Source organism: Aethalodelphis obliquidens, unplaced genomic scaffold (assembly GCF_003676395.1).
Source record: "Aethalodelphis obliquidens isolate GAN/ISIS:26980383/991018 unplaced genomic scaffold, ASM367639v1 scaffold8, whole genome shotgun sequence".
Lineage (NCBI taxonomy): Eukaryota > Metazoa > Chordata > Mammalia > Artiodactyla > Delphinidae > Aethalodelphis > Aethalodelphis obliquidens.
The window spans coordinates 49347475-49369570 of record NW_020837952.1 but is presented as its reverse complement, the minus strand read 5'-3'; the positions used below and the strand labels follow the sequence as shown (position 1 = coordinate 49369570).

At 38.5% G+C, this 22096-nt stretch overlaps 1 protein-coding gene across 5 annotated transcripts in view; it reads right to left on the bottom strand.

The window, feature by feature from the left end:
• RIC8B (RIC8 guanine nucleotide exchange factor B) overlaps positions 1–22096 on the bottom strand; it is a 120491-nt gene that overhangs the window by 78147 nt on the left and 20248 nt on the right. The window lies entirely within an intron of this gene.

Genomic DNA, 22096 nt, shown 5'->3' with positions numbered 1-22096 from the left:
TATTTGGCTTAAGTGATTTAAAACAGAATGTATCTCTATCAATGTATTTAACTGCAGTTCAAGATCTGGCTAGAAAAGGTTTTTACTTTTTTAAAGTCACAGAATGTTAGAACTGAAAGAGACCTTATATTTGGTGTACTTCTTTTACTTTACAGATATGAAAACTGAGGGCCAGAAAGGTTAAGTTACTTGTATGGGGCCAGAGTGAATTAGTGGGGCTGCAAAAGATAGAGTATAGGTTTCCTAATTTCCAGCCCAATATTCTTTCTATAAAATCACTTATTCTCTTTTAAACTGACTAGTTTCAAATGTCTTATATGGCGTTGTTCTCAATGAATTTTTAACATCAGACTACACATACTATCAGGATAGAAGGTAATCATCTGAATCATAGCTGTTTCCTTCCTGGAAATAAAGATTAGTGCCTTGAGAATTGGTTCACAATTGGCTACAAGTATAGGCTCTCATAAAAAGACTTAAAGAAGTCTGCATTTCTGCCCAGTTTCAGCTGTGCTATTTCTTCTGAGTAGTACTACTGCAGTAGTCCCATGTTTTATAAACCTTAGAACTCTCTTTAGCTAACGTGTAATAACATTTAATCATCAAATGACCCCAGAGATCTTTTGCTGACAACACTGATAAAAATTATTCCAAGTGTTGGGTTCCAAAGAGGGCTCAGCTAGCATATATGATGCCTTTGAGTCAACTGCAAAAAGGTGCCCCTCTCCAGGCTAACTGCAAAAAATGTTCCTACTGGGTGGACAAATTACAAAACAGCCCTCTTCCTCTGGGCAGCCCTGTGCCAGGACACATGGCTTGGGAAGCTCAGAGTGTGGGCAGGATCTTAAGCTTCCCTTTGTTCTCTTGGTGTAGGGCACAGATTACACAAATATATGCAGTAGTCCTGGTTCCAAATTTTGCTACCACTGTCTCAGAAACAACTCTTTAATTGGACCCAAAGTGTGCTCTATCTTGAATTTTTTGAAAAATAGTTATTTCTGTCATTGCCAAATTTAAGAACCATTGATAATTCTCTCAAAATTCAATGTCCAGCTTTCTTCTCCATAAACTGCAGATCTGGGTCTCTGAAGCTCAAACCTTATATGTGCAGCAAGCAGATATAACCATTCCACTGCTGACCATTTCTATACCCGTTACATTTTATAAAAATAACAGCAACAACAACTATGACCAATACAAGGTTTTACAAAGTTTCTATTAACCTACCGTCAGACTTTAACTTTTTTAAAAAGAGGCTATCTGTGGGTCAAGCATTATGATCTTGGCAGGAATCCTAGGCCATGTGCATCTTCTCAGTACATCTGAGTCAAACAGCTATGGAAATGTCAATTTTATTTTTTTATAAATTCATTTATTTTATTTATTTAGTTTTGGCTGCATTGGGTCTTCGTTGCTGTGCACGGGCTTTCTCTAGGTGCGGTGAGCAGGGGCTAGTCTTCGTTGTGGTACACGGGCTTCTCATTGCGGTGGCTTCTCTTGTTGCAGAGCACAGGCTCTAGGCACACAGGCTTCAGTAGTTGTGGCATGCAGGCTCAGTAGTTGTGGCACATGGGCTCTAGAGTACAGGCTCAGTAGTTGTGGTGCACGGACTTAGTTGCTCCACGGCATGTGGGATCTTCCTGAACCAGGGCTCGAACCCATGTCCCCTGCATTGGCAGGCGGATTCTTAACCACTGCGCCACCAAGGAAACCCAGAAATGTCCATTTTAAATGTACTATGCTCTCTAGATGGAGGTGGGAAGGAAATTAACCCAACAAGCTAAAAAAAACTATCCCTGGGACTTCGCTGGTGGTCCAGTGGTTAAGACTCTGCGCTTCCAATGCAGGGGGCCTGGGTTCGATCCCTGGTCAGGGAACTAGATCTCGCAGGGCACAACTAAGGCTCGGGGCAGCCCAAAAAAAAAAAAAAAAAAAAAGGCACTCTATCCTTTAACATACCTGATAACTGGAAGGGACTTCCATTTAATGTTTTAATATCATTGTTAAAGCATTTTTTTCATGAATGCAGTTTTGTGGTGGAGGAAAGTATAATGTGCCTATTATTAAAAATATAAAAAATGGGAAATTTTCTCCAATTTCAGATCTTTCACACCCAAGACAAAAAAAAAGTACCTTCTACATACTATTTCCTATGTGGTATATTCCTGGGTGGTGGAGTTAAATAACCTTTGCTCCCATACAATTTTACCCAAGAGGGAAATTATCTACATTCCTAGTTAAGAAATACATAATAAATATGATATTATAAAATACTATATATGTGAATTTGGAGTTCTACATATCTAATAAAACACAGAAATCTTTTTTTTTTTTTTTTTTTGCGGTACGCGGGCCTCTCACTGTTGTGGCCTCTCCAGTTGCGGAGCACAGGCTCCGGACACACAGGCTCAGCGGCCATGGCTCATGGGCCCAGCCGCTCCGCTGCATGTGGGATCTTCCCGGACCAGGGCACGAACCCATGTCCCCTGCATCGGCAGGCGGACTCTCAGCCACTGCACCACCAGGGAAGCCCCTAAAACACAGAAATCTTTAGCTCTTTTCTTTCTAAACCAAAAACAAGAGCAACAATAAAATCCAAAAACAAAAAAAATCTGTGGGTAATATGGCTTCTTTCTTCCTCCACCTTCAGACTCAAGAAAGAAAAAAAGCAAAATATGAATACAAACTGGCATAGCCAAGGCTATTAGCCAAATGGACTGTTAAACTCTGGGACATAAGAAGGCTACATAAAAGAAATTAGAGAGGCCTATAAAATTTATAGTTAAAAATTGCCTCATCTAAAGGCTTGTAGGAGATCAGCAACCGAGACTGTTTTAAGCACAGTTTTCAATCATAGTTGTTTTAAACTCATCATAGTTGATGTCATTTCTCATCACAGACTTGCCCCACATGACAACAGTTAGGTAGCTTTTTGCTGTAATGTCCCTTGAAAAGTAATGCCACTTCTTGGACAATGACCTCTCCCTTTTTTGTATTACAACTTAAAAAAAATCAGACATAAAAATATAACAAAGGAATAGTTAACAGACACACTCATCGCTATACTCCATACGATCATTTCTATTCAGAGAATATTACAAAGAACAAATAAACCATGTAACACATCTGGATGAATCAGAAAGTTTTGCTTTGCATATGAACACCAAGCAAGGCGAGGTAGCATTCTTTACGATTACCCCATCTGTTGAGTGCCTGCGCGACTTCTATGTTTCAAAGGTGCTCCTGTTTCACCTTTATTTTGCCCTAATGTTATTTTCCTGTGCTATAACTTTGTTTCAGTTGATTTTATTCTTCCTAAAACATGCTCTGTTCTCTTCAAACACTTTCCATAGCTCCCTGTTGCCTGCAGAATGCAGCTGAAATAAGCTCAGTGCCCTCTTTCCTACTGCTGTCTCCGTCACACACATACCCTCCTTCTCCTTTCTTTTCCAAGTGCTCCAAAGGGATTCCCAATCCCCTGACCATATGTCCTGAACCTTTCTCCTTCCATTCTCTCAGCATGGCCTACCCTGTCCCCATTTCCACCAGTCAGGACCCCACTCTTTTTCTAAGGTTTAATTTGAGGACTAAGGGGTCTAGAAGACTCCGCAGCCACTCCCTCCTTTGCTTTCTTTCTATATAGCACTTAGTTCCAACAAGCAGTTAGTTCCTTTTTACAGAGTGAGCTGTTGGGGCATCTCACTCCTTTTCCAGGCTCCTTGAGAACAGAGGCTATGTTTCATCTGTATCCCAGTGGCTGGCCCAGGTGTGCTACAGCTGTTTTTAAGTGCAAGATAACCACAAACTCCCAAAGATTACCAGCTTTAAAGTCTACCACCTGACTCTCCAGCCCCTTCCAAAGAATAACTCCTTTGTATTCCACCACCAGCCACCTCTATCAAGTCTTCTCTTCCTCATTTTGCAAGTACAATAACTCATCATTACATAACATTTTAAGTGCAAACTGTTTTTATTTACTTTCAAAGTATTTATTTATACAAACTTGTTATCATTGTTCAACTGATATATTTTTAAATCTGAAACTATTTTGGTATCTTAGATAACCATGGAACACATAATTTTTTTTTCCATTAGAATGGATGGAAATACCTTCTGAGTTAAAAACTTTTCCCTTAGAGGTAGGTTTTCAGGAATGAACTAAAGTCATAAAGCAAAGCTTAGGTGTGCTTACAAAGTATAATTACTTCAGAGAGGGTGAGGAAAAGCCCTTTTAAAATGCTCGTTAGCTTAGGAGCCATGGTTATTTCCAGAAAGTTAGACTGCAAGACCCAGCAGCAGAGACTCAAGATTGAGATTCTCAATGTTAATACCAGGTATTGTCAAAAATTTTTGGTAGTTTTGGGCTTCCCTGGTGGCGCAGTGGTTGAGAGTCCGCCTGCCGATGCAGGGGACACGGGTTCGTGCCCAGTTCCGGGAAGATCCCACGTGCCGCGGAGCGGCTGGGCCCGTGAGCCATGGCTGCTAGGCCTGAGCATCCAGAGCCTGTGCTCCGCAGCGGGAGAGGCCACAGCAGTGAAAGGCCCGCGTACCGCAAAAAAAAAAAAAACTTTTTGGTAGTTTGCTCCGGAATGGAAACCCTAGAGTATACTACAGTAATGGTTCTCAAACTTCAGCACGCATGATGATCACCTAAAGGATTACTTGTTGTTGTTGTTAATTTTATTGAAGTACAGTTGATTTACAGTGTTAATTTCTGCTGTACAGCAAAGTGATTCCGTTTTATATATATATACATATATATATATATGTATATATATATATTCTTTTTCATATTCTCTTCCATTACGGTTTATCACAGGATACTGAACATAGATCTCTGCGTCATACAACAGACCTTGTTGTTTATCCATCCTGTATATAATAGTTTGTCTGCTAATCTCAAGTTCTCAGTCCTTCCCTCCCCACCACCCTCCCCCTTGGCAACCACAGTCTGTCCTCTGTGTCTGTGAGTCTGTTTCTGTTTCGTAGATATGTTCTTTTGTGTCGTACTTTAGATTCCACATGTAAGTGATGTCATATGGTATTTGTCATTCTCTTTCTGACTTACTTCACTTAGTATGATAATCTTTAGGTGAGGATTGTTGAAACACAGATTGTTGTACTCACCTCCAGAGTTTCTGATTCAGTGGGTCTGGAGTGAGGCCAGAATTGGGACTTTTAACAAGTTCCCAGTTGATGCTGTCACTGCTGGTTCAGGAGCCACACTCTGAAAACCACTAAACTACAACCAACAATGGACTGACATAACTTGGATGTTCGGGGCCAGGGGTTAACTGACAGTAGCTGACCAGATAAGCACAGAAAAGTAGGCAGAGCTGAAAGCCATTAACACAAATACCTTAACTTCTCCTCAACTGTCCTAAAGATGTATAAGGGTGGCAGGAATAGGAATGGGATGTCATTATCTGGTCACATTACCTTTCTTAAATGTTAAAAATCACTAGAGGTGTGAAGTGTATTACTTAAGATCAGTGGTCCTGGGCCTAAAACTTGTTCAACTTACCATGGATTCTAGAACCAGAACAGTGTTGTGATTAAGACCAGGTGTTCTGGATTTAAATTTCTTGTGTTCAAAGGCTGGTTCTTCTACCGTCTTCTAATGGTGTGACCTTGGCAAGTTACTGACTTCTCTAGGTCTCACCTACTTTAAGACTTAAATGACATCACACATGTATAGTATTTACAACAGTGCCCGGAATGTGTTAAGTGCTCAGTACTGGTTATCATTTATATATTATTATAAGGTAAAAATCTCAAAGTCCTCAGTTTAGCTTTTAAGATCCGCCACCCTGCTTTTTGAGTTTTCTTTTTCATATTATTCACCAATCAAACCCTCCTCTCTAGTTGTATTCCTTTCGAATTATCTCATATAGAGCTTTTTTGCTTTCTTACCATCTCCCCTCTACCTGCATGAGTCTTTCTCCCTCTTTGACTATTTAAGTTTTAACCATTCTCCAAAGCTAAGCTTAAAATTAACTTTTGATATAAAGTTCTTCCTAACCACTTCAACCCCCAATGTTCTTCCCCTCCAAGGAACACCCAAACCAAAATTTGTAGCAATCATTGGTGCTTAGTACATTCTTCCTGTTTTCTTTTTATGAGTTTGCCTCAACTACTAAAAGCTCTCTGAAGGTGGAAAGCACATCTTTCTTTTATGAGAGAAGAAAATGTACTATAGTGGCTTCTGAATCAGAAAAACCTGGTTTTAATTCCCAGCTTCACCACTGTGTGATTCAGACATTATTTTACTTCTCTGAGTCTCACTTTCTCATTTGTAAAATGGGAATAATATCACTTACTTCTCAGAGGGCTGTCGTGAAATAGACTCTGGGATGTAATAAGCGCTCTTTGAATTGTGATTATTTTTGTTTTATTTCTTCATAATCCTTGTAGCCCTCAGCAGAGAAATTAGAACACAGTAAGCACCCAAAATATAAACTGACTGTACTAAGAAGTTCCCTGAATTTAAAGCATTAGTAGAAGTCTATTAATGTTGTCTTGACACTTCTCCTTTCTAAGAAGGAAAGAGAGAAGTAGTAAAGGCTATTCTTGTGATTGTACTGGTTGGATGGTTTGCCCCATGGCATAAAATAGTCTTTTCATACAAGCAGCAGAAATTATTTGTCTTCATATAAAGTTCTTTTTTCTGAAGAGTTTAAATTACTTAAGTATATATGTTCTTTAAAATGTAAAATGCATCAAACTACTGAAGAAAATAGAAAAAACATTCATAATTATACTACCTAGTATATTTTATATGCAGCTGACAGAAGGATTTATCCTTAGTCAATCTATTTGAGTATCAGTAACATGCATATTACTTCAGCCTACACAGTCACAATCATCATGTGTATATAATCTTGTTTTCTGTCTTAAATTTAATTTTTAATGTAATTATAAGCATTTTCCACATTGCTATAGAGCCCTTATAAACATAATTTTAACTTGATGCAATATTAAATACGACTCCTGCTCTCAATAAGTCTTTAGCATGAAATACAGCAGAGTTCAGAAAAAGCAGTGGACTTAGCATCAGAAGGGATGACTTCCTAATTTTAATAATTATAGTAATATTATTTGCTTATGTGCTTTATAGTTTACAAAAAAACTTTCATATATGTTCCTCAATCTAAGGAATGCTTACTGAACATTTACTATATTATTCTTTAAATGACTGCCTAAGGACACAACTAAGAAGTAGAAGACCAGGACTCAACTGAGATCATCTGACTCCAGTATGATTTCCACTGTAAGTCCATGATCATAATATAGCTGTCTCTCATTTGTTAACTGTGACCTTCAGCATGTCACTTTATTAGGTTTTCTTCTTCCTCTATAACACGCATTAAAACTCTTTAAGGCAATCTTCTTCCAGCTCCAGAATGGTAGGCTTTTCACTATGAATCTGTAAAACTAGGATTAGCTTTCGCTTTAACTATGAAACAAGCAAAATATGCTATGATGTGTATGTGAGGATTCAAATGATCTATCATGATTTATATATTGTCCTAAAAGTATATAATTGATGTATAGAAATAATATTGATTTCTAAAAATATTTATAAAAAGAGAAAAGTCATTTTTGTTTTGTTTTGTTTTTTTCCCATATTTTATTGATTTGAGTCCTCTCCCTCTTTTTCTTGATGAGTCTGGCTAATGGTTTATCAATTTTGTTTATCTTCTCAAAGAACCAGCTTTTAGTTTTATTGATCTTTGCTATTGTTTTCTTTGTTTCTATTTCATTTATTTCTGCTCTGATCTTTATGATTTCTTTCCTTCTGCTAACTTTGGGTTTCGTTTGTTCTTCTTTCTATAGTTCCTTTAGGTGTAAGGTTAGATTATTTATTTGAGATTTTTCTTGTTTCTTGAGGTAGGCTTGTATAGCTATAAACTTCCCTCTTAGAACTGCTTTTGCTGCATCCCATAGGTTTTGGATTGTTGTGTTTTGTCATTTGTCTAGATATTTTGTGATTTCCTCTTTGATTTCTTCAGTGATCTCTTGGTTATTTAGTAACGTATTGTTTAGCCTCCATGAGTTCATGTTTTTTACATTTTTTCCCTTGTAATTCATTTCTAAACTCATAGCTTTGTGGTCAGAAAAGATGCTTGATATGATTTCAATTTTCTTAACTTTACCGAGGCTTGATTTGTGACCCAAGATGTGATCTATCCTGGAGAATGTTCCGTGTGCACTTCAGAAGAAAGTGTAATCTGCCGTTTTTGGATGGAATGTCCTATAAATATCAGTTAAATCTATCTGGTCTATTGTATCATTTAAAACTTGTTTCCTTATTTATTTTCATTTTGGATGATCTGTCCATTGGTGTAAGTGAGGTGTTAAAGTCCCCCACTATTACTGTGTTACTGTCGATTTCCTCTTTTACAGCTGTTAGCAGTTGCCTTTTGTATTGAGGTGCTACTATGTTGGGTGCATATATATTTATAATTGTTACATCTTTTTCTTGGATTGATCCCTTGATCATTATGTAGTGTCCTTCCTTGTCTCTTGTAACATTCTTTATTTTAAAGTCTATTTTATATGATACGAGTATTGTGACTCCAGCTTTCTTTTGATTTCCATTTGTATGGAATATCTTTTACCATCCCCTCACTTTCAGTCTGTATGTGTCCCTAGGTCTGAAGTGGGTCTCTTGTAGACAGCATATATATATGGGTCTTGTTTTTGTATCCATTCAGCAAGCCTGTGTCTTTTGGTTGGAGCATTTAATCCATTCACATTTAAGGTAATTATTGATATGTATGTTCCTATTACCATTTTCTTTTTTCTTTTTTTTTTTGCAGTACACGGGCCTCTCACTGTTGTGGCCTCTCCCGTTGCAGAGCACAGGCTCTGGACGCGCAGGCTTAGCAGCCATGGCTCACGGGCCTAGCTGCTCCGCGGCATGTGGGATCTTCCCGGACCGGGGCACAAACACGTGTCCCCTGCATCGGCAGGCGGACTCTCAACCACTGTGCCACCAGGAAAGGCCCCGATTACCATTTTCTTAATTGTTTAGGGTTTGTTTTTGTAGGTCCTTTTCTTCTCTTCTGTTTCCCACTTAGAAAAGTTCCTTTAGCATATGTTGTAGAGCTGGTTTGGTGGTGCTGAATTCTCTTAGCTTTTGCTTGTCTGTAAAGCTTTTGATTTCTCCATCGAATCTGAATGAGATCCTTGCTGGGTAGAGTAATCTTGCTTGTAGGTTCTTCCCTTTTATCACTTTAAGTATATCATGCCACTCCCTTCTGGCTTGTAGAGTTTCTGCTGAGAAATCAGCTGTTAACTTTATGCGAGTTCCCTTGTATGTTATTTGTCGTTTTTCCCTTGCTGCTTTCAATAATTTTTCTTTGTCTTTAATTTTTGTCAATTTGATTACTATGTGTCACGGTGTGTTTCTCCTTGGGTTTATCCTGTATGGGACTTGCTGTGCTTCCTGGACTTGGGTGGCTATTTCCTTTCCCATATTAGGGAAGTTTTCAACTATAATCTCTTCAAATATTTTCTCCAGTCCTTTCTCTGTCTCTTCTCCTTCTGGGACCCCTATAATGCGAATGTTGTTGCGTTTAATATTGTCCCAGAGGTCTCTTAGGCTGTCTTCATTTCTTTTCATTCTTTTTTCTTTATTCTGTTCTGCAGCAGTGAATTCCACCATTCTGTCTTCCAGGTCACTTATCCATTCTTCTGCCTCAGTTTTTCTGATATTGATTCCTTCTAGTGTAGTTTTCATTTCAGTTATTGTATTGTTCATCTCTGTTTGTTTGTTCTTTAATTCTTCTAGGTCTTTGTTAAACTTTTATTGCATCTTCTCGATCTCTGCCTCCATTGTTTTTCCGAGGTCCTGGATCATCTTCACTCTCATTATTCTGAATTCTTTTTCTGGAAGGTTGCCTACCCCCACTTCATTTAGTTGTTTTTCTGGGGTTTTCTCTTGTTCCTTCATCTGGTACATAGCCCTCTGCCTTTTCATCTTGTCTACCTTTCTGTGAATGTGATTTTTGTTCCACAGGCTGCAGGATTGTAGTTCTTCTTGCTTCTGCTGTCTGCCCTCTGGTGGATAAGGCTATCTAACAGGCTTGTGCAGGTTTCCTTGAAAGCCAAGTTTTACAAAGAAAATGTCTTTGCTTACAATACAGACATAGTTAGTCTACTGTACTCTGGCAACCAAAAGTTAGAAAACACCTTTAAAAAATAATTAATTAATTAATTAATTTTTGGCTGTGTTGGGTCTTCATTGCTGTGTGTGGGCTTTCTCTAGTTGTGGCCAGCAGGGGCTACTCTTCGTTGTGGTGTGTGGGCTTCTCATTGCAGTGGCTCCTCTTGTTGCGGAGCACAGGCTCTAGGTGCGCAGGCTTCAGTAGCTGTGGCATATGGGCTTAGCTGCTCCGCAGCCTGTGGGATCTTCCAGGACCAGGGCTTAAACCTGTGTCCCATGCATTGGCAGGCAGATTCTTAACCACTGTGCCACCAGGGAAGTTCCCAGAAAACACTTTTGAGACGAGTACTACTGAAAAGTATCTGCAGATTGGTACCAGTTCACATACTGTTTGTTCCCAGACCATGCTGAGATAGGTTCGTAAGTTGAGATAGGTGTAAAAAGTTGAAAGTATGTATTCAGAAACCTTTATAGTGATTTGACTTTGCTATGACATCCAAGGATGTGATTATTTCTTTAATGATTCATTTTCACTGTATTTTTAAAAGTACTGGTCTACCACAAATTAGGGAAAAATTAACAAACAAACAAAAAACTTGGTCCTTCATCACAAATAATGTGAGAAGCACTGTTCTAGCGAATGCATTTTATCCTGTATAAGTTTTCTTCTAGTATATAATAAAGGCAGAAAAACTAACTAAGATCCCAGACTAATGAGGAAATAATATAAAGCCTCATAAATATACTTCCTAAGAGTTTGTTTAATTGTTAGGCATTGTGGTGAAAAGTGATAGATGTTCATCAAATCCATTCTCCCTTTCTTAAATAGTAACAAAACTGTGGCAAGTCTCACGGCTGCCTAGCTACAGCACGCTCCTCAGCTCTTCTTCATGACCATATGACTGAGCTCTTGCCAGAATGTGTGTGGACACATTGTATGCCTTTTTCAGGTTTGTGTCATTAAGACAGCAGGCATGCCTTCTCCCTTTTCTTGTCCCCTTCTGCGCCCAGAATCTGGAAGTGGCAGCCCCAATATAGGCTAGAACAACGCTGAATGGCAAAGAATGACTTGACAAACTTGTAAAGAAACTGGGTCACTGAATAAACTCATGGAGCAGAGCTACTCATCTGCATGGTTGATCACCTCAGGACTGTTACTTGGAAAGGTAATAAACACCTACAGTCCTTAAATCACTTCTTTCTTGGGGTCCCTTTGTTGCAACAACTTAGCTTTAAATTTAAATAAGAATGCACTTTTGAAATATGCCCCATCGATGCCCCATCCGGAACCTCTTATACCATCATTCCATAAGTAACAGAAATTATATTTTGCCTCAATGATTAAGCAACTACTCTCTATATCTAATACCAAGAGTTAGACCAACTTGGCCTGGTCATGCCAAGTTGTTCATTTGCTCATTGTTCAGTTGTTCATCTATTCGCTCATTAAGAACTCACCAAGTGTCTATTTAATAAAGCCAAGATAAAATGGGTATGATAGTATCTACTTCATAGGATTGTTGGGGGAATTAAATGAGATAATGTGTATGTGCTACCTTAGAATAAAATAAATACTAAATAAATTTATGTGCACATACATTGTAACTACAATGTAGGTGCTATATATATAGTATTACCATACACTTTAGTAAGATGCTACGTGGTATAATAGAGAATATGAGTTGCCAAGTGAGACAGACTTCACTTTGCTATTTATTACCTGTGAGATCTGGGCAAGTTATTTGTTTTTTCTGAGCATAAGGTTTGTTACGTGTGAAATGGGATAATATCCTATGTGTTACAGTGTTGTTTATTAAATGAGAGGATGGTACACAGTAACAGGCAAAATTGTACATTTCTAAGAACAAGACCTCTAATTAAACATCTCAGCCAATAGCAGTGTCTTGAAAGAGGCTTGTTTTCTGATTGAAATAATAAGCCTACATGTACATCTGACATCTAGTTCTCTCTCCAACAACAGTGCTTACCAAAAGGATTTAATGTACAGAGGTTTTCAAAATCTTTATTATTAGTTGGTGAAATTCAGGTAAAGATTCATAATTTAACTTAGAATAAAAATGGGCCAATGACTAGGGACTTCCCTGGTGGACCAATGGTAAAGAATCCACCTTCCAGTGTAAGGGACGCAGGTTTGATCCCTGGTCAGGGAACTAAGATCCCACATGCCACGGGGCAACTAAGTCTGCGTGCCACAACTACTGAGCTCATGTGCCTCAATGAAGAGAGCCCATGTGCCTCAAACTACAGAGCCCATGCGCTCTGGACCCTGTGTGCCACAACTACAGAGCCCACGCGCCCTGGAGCCCACGCACCACAACTAGAGAGAAGCTCGCACGCTTCAATGAAGACCCTGCGTGCCGCAAGTAAGACCTGAGCCGCAACTAAGACCTGATGCAGCCAAAAAAAAAAACAAACAAAAAAAGGGCCAATGACTGAACAACCAAATAAAAAATGAAACAACAGTGCACAGAGAAAGTGAACACTGCAAAAGACAAGGACTAAACTAGTGTCTGTTTTATTTATAAGAAACAGGAAAATGCAATAACTTTCTAGTTCAAGTTGGAAAGAGGGGCAGAGTACACACATAGCACAGGCAGTGAGTTCAACTTGGCAGTAACCCTACCATAACTACAGGCCAGAAAAGAGTCAAAGAGCCAAGGAAAAAAAATGAGTGTAATTTCCAGAATCAGAATATTAAGAGTTATAAAGGGATGTAATGACTACTTAATATCAACAAACACTAGCAGTGAAAAAGGTTCTACTAAAAAAATGGGTTTTGTGAGAGAATAAGTCTGGGAAACTTATTAAAATATTAAAGATTCTCAGATGAACTATGAAAAAGAAACCTGTTTAACTTTTAAAAGCTGATATTTCCTTTATTTATTTGAATCCTTTCAGAAAACAATACCTAATAACACACACAGCATTAGGGGATATTTATTTTATAGATATGAAAACTAACTACCATGGAGGCTAAATGATTTGCTTAAGGTAGCACAGAAAGCTACAATTGGAAAGGGGACTAAGATTATTATTTGACTCCCAGTCCTACTCTCTTTTCATTGTACTGATATCTGGTGATGAAATAAATAAAAAACGAGTGTTCCAACATTCAAAGCAATTCTGGATAAGCTAGGTCTGTGAAAGGAATTACTGAGGACTGATTTTTTTTCTCCTTAAATAAACAGACTTAAGTCCTTAAACATGGTTCTACTTCTTCTTATTATGATTTAATGTTTCTGTTCTTCTACTGTAGAGGGAGTGAAATACCTATCCTTAGAGTCTACCACTTTCTCTTTAGTAAGAATGGATTCCCCATCCCACCCCCACTTTGTTGTCCATTATGTCTACAAGGTTAGCCACATGCTTGATTTATGCTCTCACTGCAATCAACCAGTGCTCCTATAGTGATGGGATAAGGACCCTGCTCTTAAAATAGGCACATCCGGGAGATATGGCACAGTGCCAGGTATACTTAAAGTCACAGGACAATCCTATGCATCCTCTTTAACCACTGTTTTATGGAAAGATTTATCAAAGGTGGGGGTGGGGAAGTTTCTACATAAAAATAAACAAATGTGTTAAAACTCACAATACAAAAAGTCACATGAATTTTTAAGATAAAAATTCAAATGTGAAAGCAATTTTACAGTTAAGGCAGGATCCCTTGAATGATGCCTCCCTGGCTTCTCAAGGTTATGCCTACATTCTTCTCTGATGGATGTCACTGGATATATAGTCCACATGGATCTAATTTTAGTTCTTAACTGGAGCTGAAGGTCAACCACCTAAATCTGATAGTTCTAAACTTTTGCCCTCTGCGTACAGCAATATTGAGTGTGTGTGCTCGCGTGTGCACACTCGCACAAGACAGAAAAAGACAGAGGTATTAAATTCTAAAATAAGCTTACTATAATCAACAGTTAGAACAATGCTATGAGTTCCAGAAGAAAGACCTATCAAAAAAATTGTATTTTACAAAAATGTTAAACAATTAATGACTTACTGCCAGGATCTACAATGCGCTTTTATGAAAGGTTAGAGAGGATTCTGGAGGTCAAATTTAGAATTTCTTTATAAAAATCTAATGATGAGATTTTCTAAATGAATATTCATGCAGCTGGTTTCATTTATATTTAGTTTAATATTATATCTATACACTTTGGGGGTTTTATTCCTACTTGTAGTATGGGAGGCAACAGTAATTGTCCCTTTTTATTTAATGAATACTGTCCTTGTGAATGGGGTTTTTATCTCACTTCCTAAATTTCACCTTTAGCTCCCCTTCTTGCACATGTACATTTTTTTCAGTAATACAATCCTTCTGGCTATGTTCTATATCATGGTGATCCTGCCAAAAGACTGAAGGGAGAGTTCAGAGTAACAACAATTATGTAAGTTTGGCTCAAGTTTCTTTGCTAATTAGCAATCCTGAGAAAGACATGATGCATCATCAAGAGTTCATTAACAGATGGAAAAGACAGCTTAGGTGTAAATGAAAACTTAAAAACCAATCAGCTACCCTTCCTTTCTTGACTGAGGGCAAAAATGGGCATGTCAAAACTTTTAATTTCTCTTCAAACATAGTACCAGCCAAATCTGCTTCTCTTACTACTTAAGCAGGAGCCTTTATTTTCAGAAAGCCCTCTTCTCCACTACCTATGCAAAACATATATTAAGTTAATACTGACAAATACGTAAGTATTACCATTTCTTGCATTTTAATTAGCCAAATGAGGGAAATTATCTCATTTAATTTTACTGAGTTCTTAGTCAAGTTATAGTTTTTTCTTAGTTCTATTAATTTTACTTTACATATATATATTTTTTAACATCTTTATTGGAGTATAATTGCTTTACAATGATGTGTTAGTTTCTGATCAATCACAAAGTGAATCAGCTATACGTATACATATATCCTCATATCCCCTCCCTCTTGCATCTCCCACCCACCCTCCCTAACCCACCACTCTAAGGGATCACAAAGCACTGAGCTGATCTCCCTGTGCTGTGCAGCTGCTTCCCACTAGCTATCTACTTTACATTTGGTAGTGTATATGTGTCCACGCCACTCTCTCACTTCGTCCCAGCTTACCCTTCCCCCTCACCGTGTCCTCAGGTCCATTCTCTACATCTGTATCATTATTCCTGTCCTGCCCCTAGGTTCTTCAGAAACTTTTGTTTTTTAGATTCTATATATATGTGTTAGCATACAGTATTTGTTTTTCTCATTCTGACTAACTTCACTCTGTATGACAGTCTCTAGGTCCACCCACCTCACTACAAGTAACTCAATTTCGTTTCTTTTTATGGCTGAGTAACATTCCATTGTATATATGTGCCACACCTTCTTTATCCATTCATCTGTCGATGGACACTTAGGTTGCTTCCATGTCCTGGCTATTGTAAATAGAGCTGCAATGAACACTGTGATACATGACTCTTTTTGAATTATGGTTTTCTCAGGGTATATGCCCAGCAGTGGGATTGCTGGGTCATATGGTAGTTCTATTTTCAGTTTTTTAGGGAACCTCCATACTGTTCTCTATAGTGGCTGTATCAATTTACATTCCCACCAACAGCGCAAGAGGGTTTCCTTTTCTCCACACCCTCTCCAGCATTTGTTTGTAGACTTTTTGATGATGGCCATTCTGACTGGTTTGAGATGAAACCTCATTATAGTTTTGCATTTCTCTAATGATTAGTGATGCTGAGCATCCTTTCATGTGTTTGTTGTCAATCTGTATATCTTCTTTGGAGAAATGTCTGTTTAGGTCTTCTGCCCATTTTTGGATTGGGTTGTTTGTTTTTTTTTTTATATTGAGCTGCATGAGCTGCTTGTATATTTTGGAGATTAATCCTTTGTCAGTTGCTTCGTTTGCAAATATTTTCTCCCATTCTGAGGGTTGTCTTTTCATCTTGTCTATGGTTTCCTTTGCTGTGCAAAAGCTTTTACATTTCATTAGGTCCCATTTGTTTATTTTTGTTTTTATTTCCATTTCTCTAGGAGGTGGGTCAAAAAAGATCTTGCTGTGATTTATGACATAGAGTGTTCTGCGTATGTTTTCCTCTAAGAGTTTTATAGTGTCTGGCCTTACATTTAGGTCTTTAATCCATTTGGAGTTTATTTTTGTGTATGGTGTTAGGGAGTGTTCTAATTTCATTCTTTTACATGTAGCTGTCCAGTTTTCCCAGCACCACTTACTGAGAGGCTGTCTTTTCTCCACTGTATATTCTTGCCTCCTTTATCAAAGATAAAGTGACCATATGTGCGTGGGTTTATCTCTGGGCTTTCTATCCTGTTCCATTGATCTATATTTGTTTTTCTGCCAGTACCACAACTGTCTTGATAACTGTAGCTTTGCCATATAGTCTGAAGTCAGGGAGCCTGATTCCTCCAGCTCCATTTTTCCTTTTCAAGATTGCTATTTGGGGTCTTTCATGTTTCCATACAAATTGTGGAATTTTCTGTTCTAGTTCTCTGAAAAGTGCCATTGGTATTTTGATAGGGATTGCACTGAATCTGTAGATTGTTGGGTAGTACAGTCATTTTCACAATGTTGATTCTTCCAATCCAAGAACATGGTATATCTCTCCATCTGTTTGATCATCATCTTTAATTTCTTTCATCAGTGTCTTACAGTATCCTGCATACAGGTCTTTTGTCTCCTTAGGTAGGTTTATTCCTAGGTATTTTATTCTTTTTGTTGCAATGGTAAATGGGAATGTTTCCTTAATTTCTCTTTCAGATTTTTCACCATTAGTGTATAGGAATGCAAGAGATTTCTGTGCATTAATTTTGTATCCTGCTACTTTACCAGATTCATTGATTAGCTCTAGTAGTTTTCTGCTGGCATCTTTAGGATTCTCTATGTATAGTATCATGTCCTCTGCAAACAGTGACAGCTTTACTTCTTCTTTTCCGATTTGGATACCTTTTATTCCTTTTTCTTCTCTGATTGCTGTGGCTAAAACTTCCAAAACTATGTTGAATAATAGTGGTGAGAGTGGGCAACCTTGTCTTTTTCCTGATCTTAGTGGAAATGGTTTCAGTTTTTCACCACTGAAAACTATGTGGGCTGTGGTTTGTCATATATGGCCTTTCTTATGTAGAGGTAAGTTCCCTCTATGTCTACTTTCTGGAGGGTTTTTATCATAAATGGGTGTTGAATTTTGTCAAAAGCTTTTTTTGCATCTATTGCGATGATCATATGGTTTTTCTCCTTCAATTTGTTAATATGGTTTATCACACTGACTGATTTGTGTATAATGAAGAATACTTGCATTCCTGGGATAAATCCCACTTGATCATGGTGTATGATCCTTTTAATGTGCTGTTGGATTCTGTTTGCTAGTATTTTGTTGAGGATTTTTGCATCTATGTTCATCAGTGATATTGGCCTGTAGTTTTCTTTCTTTGTGACATCTTTGTCTGGTATTGGTATACCAATACCAATACCAAATGGTGGTATTGGTATGGTGATGGTGGCCTCGTAGAATGAGTTTGGGAGTGTTCCTCCCTCTACAATATTTTGGAAGAGTTTGAGAAGGATAGCTGTTAGCCCTTCTCTAAATGTTTGATAGAATTCACCTGTGAAGCCATCTGGTCCTGAGCTTTTGTTTGTTTGGAAGATTTTTAATCAGTTTCAATTTCAGTACTTGTGATTACTGGTCTGTTTATATTTTCTATTTCTTCCTGGTTCAGTCTTGGAAGGTTGTGCTTTTCTAAGAATGTGTCCATTTCTTCCAGGTTGTCCATTTTATTGGCATATAATTGCTTGTAGTAATCTCTCATGATCCTTTGTATTTCTGCATTGTCAGTTGTTACTTCTTTTTCATTTCTAATTCTGTTGATTTGAGTCTTCTCCCTTTTTTTCTTGATGAATCTGGCTAATGGTTTATCAATTTCGGTTATCTTCTCAAAGAACCAGCTTTTAGTTTTATTGATCTTTGCTATCGTTTCCTTCATTTCTTTTTCATTTACTTCTGATCTGATCTGTATGATTTCTTTCCTTTTGCTAACTTTGGGGGTTTTTTGTTCTTCTTTCTCTAATTGCTTTAGGTGTAAGGTTAGGTTGTTTATTTGAGATGTTTCTTGTTTATTTATTTATTTATTTATTTTTGGCTGTGTTGGGTCCTCATTGCTCCATGCGGGCTTTTTCTAATTGTGGAGAGCGGGAGCTACTCTTTGTTGTGGTGCACGAGCTTCTAATTACGGTGGCTTCTCTTGTTGTGAAGTACAGACTCTAGGTGCATGGGCTTCAGTACTTGTGGCTTTCGGGCTCTAGACAGCAGGCTCAGTAGTTGTGGCGCACAGGCTTATTAGTTGCTCCGCAGCTTGTGGGGTCTTCCCGGACCAGGGCTCGAGTCCACGTCCCCTGAATTGGCAGGCAGATTCTCAACCACTGCGCCACCAGGGCAGTCCCGTTTCTTGTCTCTTGAGGTAGGAGTGTATTGCTATAAACTTCCCTCTTAGAACTGCTTTTGCTGCATCCCATAGGATTTGGGTCATCATGTATTCACTGTCATTTGTTTCTAGGTATTTTTTGATTTCCTCTGATTTCTTCAGTGATCTCTTCATTATTTAGCAGTGTACTGTTTACTCTCCATGTGTTTGTATTTTTTACAGATCTTTTTTTCCTATAATTGATATCTAGTCTCATAGCGCTGTGGTCGGAAAAGATATGATCTATCCGGAGAATGTTCCATGAGCACTTTAGAAGAAAGTGTATTCTGTTGTCTTTGGATGGAATGTCCTATAAATATAATTAAGTCCATTTTGTTTAATGTATCATTTTAAGCTTGTGTTTCCTTATTTATTTTCATTTTGGATGATCTGCCCATTGGTGAAAGTGGGGTGCTAAAGTCCCATACTGTTATTGAGTTACTGTCGATTTCCCCTTTTATGGCTGTTAGCATTTGCCTTATGTATTGAGGTGCTCCTATGTTGGGTGCATAAGTATTTACAATTGTTGTATCTTCTTCTTGGATTGATCCCTTGATCATTATGTAGTGTCCTTCTTTGTCTCTTGTAATAGTCTTTATTTTAAAGTCTATTTTTTCTGATGTGAGAATTGCTCCTCCAGCTTTCTTTTGATTTCCATTTGCATGGAATATCTTTTTCCATCCCCTCACTTTCAGTCTGTATGTGTCCCTAAGTCTGAAGTGGGTCTCTTGTAGACAGCATATAGATGGGTCTTGTTTTTGTATCCATTCCACCAGTCTATGTCTTTTGGTTGGAACATTTAATCCATTTACATTTAAGGTAGTTATCAATATGTATGTTCCTATTACCATTTTCTTAATTGTTTTGGGTTTGTTATTGTAGGTCTTTTTCTTCTCTTGTGTTTCCTGCCAAGAGAAGTTCCTTAAGCATTTGTTGTAGAGCTGGTTGGTGGTGCTGAATTCTCTTAGCTTTTGCTTGTCTGTAAAGGTTTTAATTTCTCTGTCAAATCTGAATAAGATCCTTGCTGGGTAGAGTCATCTTGGTTGTAGGTTTTCCCCTTTCAGCACTTAAAATATATCCTGCCATTCCCTTCTGGCTTGCAGAGTTTCTGCTGAAAGATCAGCCATTAACCTTATGGGGATTCCCTGATATGTTATTTGTTGCTTTTCCCTCACTGCTCTTAATATTTTTTCTTTGTATTTAATTTTTGATAGCTTGATTAACATGTGTCTTGGCATGTTTCTCCTTGGATTTATCCTGTATGGAACTCTCTGCACTTCCTGGACTTGATTGACTATTTCCTTTCCCATATTAGAGAAGGTTTCAACTATAATCTCTTCAAATATTTTCTCAGACCCTTTCTTTTCTCTTCTTCTTCCGGGACACCTATAATTCGAATGTTGGTGCATTTAATGTTGTCCCACAGGTCTCTGAGACTTTCCTCAATTCTTTTCAGTCTTTTTTCCTTATTCTGCTCTGTGGTAGTTATTTCCAATATTTTATCTTCCAGGTCACTTATCCGTTCTGCTGCCTCAGTTATTCTGCTATTGATTCCTTCTAGAGAATTTTAAATTTTATTATGCTGTTCATCATTGTTTGTTTGCTCTTTAGTTCTTCTAGGTCCTTGTTAAGCATTCCTTGTATTTTCTCCATTCTACTTCCAAGATTTTGTATCATCTTTGCTATCATTACTCTGAATTCTTTTTCAGGTAGACTGCCTCTTTTCTCTTCATTTGTTTGGTCTGGTGGGTTTTTACCTTGCTTCTTCATCTGCTGTGTGTTACTCTGTCTTCCATTTTGCTTAACTTACTGTGTTTGGGGTCTCCTTTTTGTAGGCTGCAGGTTCGTAGTTCCCATTGTTTTTGGTGTCTGCCCCCAGTGGGTAAGGTTGGTTCAGTGGGTTGTGCAGGCTTCCTGGTGGAGGGGACTGGTGCCTGCATTCTGGTGGATGAGGCTGGATCTTGTCTTTCTGGTGGGTAGGACTGCATCCAGTGGTGTGTTTTCGGGTGTCTGTGATCTTATTATGTTTTTAGGCAGCCTCTCTGCTAATGAGTGGGGTTGTGTTCATGTCTTGCTAGTTGTTTGGCATAGGGTATCCAGCACTGTAGCTTGCTGGTCACTGAGTGGAGCTGGGTCTTAGCGTTGAGATGGAGACCTCTGGTAGAGCTTTTGCAGTTTGATATTACATGGGACCCAGAGGTCTCTGGTGGACCAATGTCTTGAACTCGGCTCTCCCACCTCAGAGGCTCAGGCCTAACACCTGGCCGGAGCACCAAGACTCAGTCAGCCACACTGCTCTAGTTTCTTCCTAAAGCAAACGCAGTCTTATAAATATTTCAAGCTATCCAGAAGAAAGTGCTAGTCTTGTATTGACTAAGCCCTTTTTTTCTTTCCTGATTGAGTCCAGAACTTTCACCTTTTCACTCAAATGAAGCACTTTACGTCCTCTCTCTGGTGTGTCCGAATTGCCAGCTTCACTTCTCTTGCTTTGGAGTAGTTATTAAGTAAAATAAGGGTCATTTGAGCTCAAGTCCTGCGACACCCGAGTCAGTCTGATAACCCAGACAGCCACCAAGTGACTCACGAGCAGGCAGAATGCGCTGGACCAAGGGTGATTCACATCCCTCCGGGTGGGATGACATGCCAAATTATAGTTTGACTACACAGTACACTAACAAGGCTGGATGATGTATATTCTGTCACAACGTATATGCCATATTTTGGTGGTTGATATAGATCCTGGTCCCATGGATTTCCACAGCTTTTTGCCTTTTTCAGTGTATCAAAGTCTTTGCGATATACAGTCTCTTTGGAATTTCCTTACTTTGTCTCCAGTGCCGTCTACTCCACAACACTCAACTCTTCACTCTGAACTAGTTACTCTATCTCTAAATCCCTAGTTCTCAGCTCTAGTAGCCCAGGCATGTATAGCAGATAGTCAAGGGCTCTGATGGTAAGCTGAAGTTATGGACTAACTGTTTGTATTCCCATTAAATTCATGTGTTGAAGCTCTAAGCCCAATGTGATGGTATTTGGAGATGGGGCCATGATGGAGAGGCCCTTGTCCTATGGGATTAGTACCCTTTTAACAAGAGACACCAGAGAGCTAGCTCACTCATTCTCCACCCCCTTCCCTTCTCTGCACAAAGAGGTCAAATGAGTACACAGTGAGATGGTAGTTGACAACAAGCCAAGAGAAGAGGTCTCAGAAGGCAATCTACCTTGCCAATACCTTGATTTTGGACTTCCCAGCCTCCAAAACTGTCAGACGTAAGTTTCTTTTGTTTATGCAACCTAGTTTTTGGTATTTTGTCACGGTAGCATGAGCAGACTAAGGCAGCCGAGAATACGGACAAGAGTGAAGTTGTCTCAATGAGACAGTTGTGATGTTAGAGGTCTTCAAAGGCACAAGAACACTAGTGGTGTAGCAGAAAAAACAAAAAAGCACAGAAACAGTT